This window comes from Arvicanthis niloticus, chromosome 12, assembly GCF_011762505.2.
Source record: "Arvicanthis niloticus isolate mArvNil1 chromosome 12, mArvNil1.pat.X, whole genome shotgun sequence".
NCBI classification, from domain to species: Eukaryota; Metazoa; Chordata; class Mammalia; order Rodentia; family Muridae; genus Arvicanthis; species Arvicanthis niloticus.
In genome coordinates, this window is record NC_047669.1 from 6,197,501 (window position 1) to 6,198,984 (window position 1,484).

Below are 1,484 nucleotides of genomic sequence, written 5' to 3' on the forward strand. Positions count from 1 at the left end.
ATATCTCTGCCAGGTCAGTTTCACTCATCTTTTCTTCCAAGCTCTCCAGGCTGCCAAAGCAGAAACAAACCTATCGATGCCTGCTGCTAAGGGGATTTACCATCTAAAGAGGCCCCAGTCTGACGCAGCAAATGGTACAGGGGCTCAGAAGCCCCAGCTACTCCCAAGGAACAGCTGCAAGTCCGCAAGTCGGACTTCAGTTTCCAAGTGAAGGATGCTCTGTCCTGCTGTGTTATGCAAGAGCCACCCTAGAACTACAAGAAAAATGACTTCATGTTGCAGAGCTAAGCTGGGCAACATAGGAAAGAAGCTGCCTTTGCCCGATGCTTTTTACATGATTAATCATTAATCACTTGGAAATTGAAGTCCGACTTGCGGACTTGCAGCTGTTCCTTGGGAGTAGCTGGGGCTTTTGACCCCGTGTACCATTTGCTGAGTCAGCTTGGGGCGTCTTTAGATGGTAAATCCCCTTAGCATTAATCATGTAATCTGTTTTTACATGATTAATGTAGTGTTCTAGAACTTAAAGGAAATGACAGCATGAAACAGCAAATAGTTAAGTGAAACATATATAAATGTTAAAGGCTCTGCCTATGTGACACCTGAGGGCAGTCTCTAGATTCTGTGATCTCTGAAAGAATGCTTCTATTGCAGCTTAACCACATCTATAGACTTGGATGTGTATAGCTATTATAAGGTCACTTTTCTTCAGTAAACAATGGTGTTTTATAATTTAACTGGACAGCTTGCCAACTGTTTCCTGGTATAGCTTTGTAAATGTCTGTTAAAGAGGAAGAGTATTCAGCTCCAACAGGAAGAGGAAATCATAGAAAAACTTTAACTTACCCTGTCTCTGTCTCACAGAGATACTGTTAAACTGTAACAGAGCAGCGCAGCAGCTAGACTGCATTAGGTTTATATTAAAATAATTAATGGTTTGTGGTGTTTTTTATTTATTTACAAGCTTTTTAATAATAAAGTTTATAAAATAAGAACATGTTGAATGTATGTTGAACATATATTTTTCATTCCTTCATGATTATGAGGCCTGTTTATCAACACACTCAACTTTAGAGATGTATTTCTTTCAAAGGTGGGTATTTGGGCTCTTCCTGCCCCATTGCCTGCTATGCAGGTTTAGGTTAATTTACCTAAAAGTTTGTTAGTCTTGTTAATTTTCTCAAAGAACCAACTCTTCACTTCATTGACATATACAAATATATATATATATATATATTCTCTTCTTGTTCCCCCCGCCCCGTGATTATATCACCCTGGTGGTGCAGATAAAAAAGAGCCAGTGGGCTGACCAACTCAGATCCAGGGTTCTGAGTTGGCCCACCCCAAAATCTGTCATCTGTGAATGGCTGGGACTCAGAAAAGGGCCTGTCCTGCTGATGCAAAGCTGCAGGATCTTCATGACACAGGACAACAGGATAACCAGGTGGAGATCTGGTAAGGAGAAAACTTGCATCCGTTTCGAA

General features: G+C 40.8%; 1 long non-coding RNA gene across 1 annotated transcript in view; it reads right to left on the reverse strand.

Annotated features, from left to right (window-relative positions):
- Window positions 1–93, reverse strand: part of LOC117718242 (uncharacterized) — a 6,154-nt gene extending 6,061 nt beyond the window's left edge. The window contains exon 1 of the long non-coding RNA XR_004608004.2: window positions 1–93. This exon is cut by the window's left edge and continues 470 nt beyond it. This is a non-coding gene — a long non-coding RNA (uncharacterized LOC117718242).
- Between the last annotated feature and the right edge of the window lie 1,391 nt (window positions 94–1,484).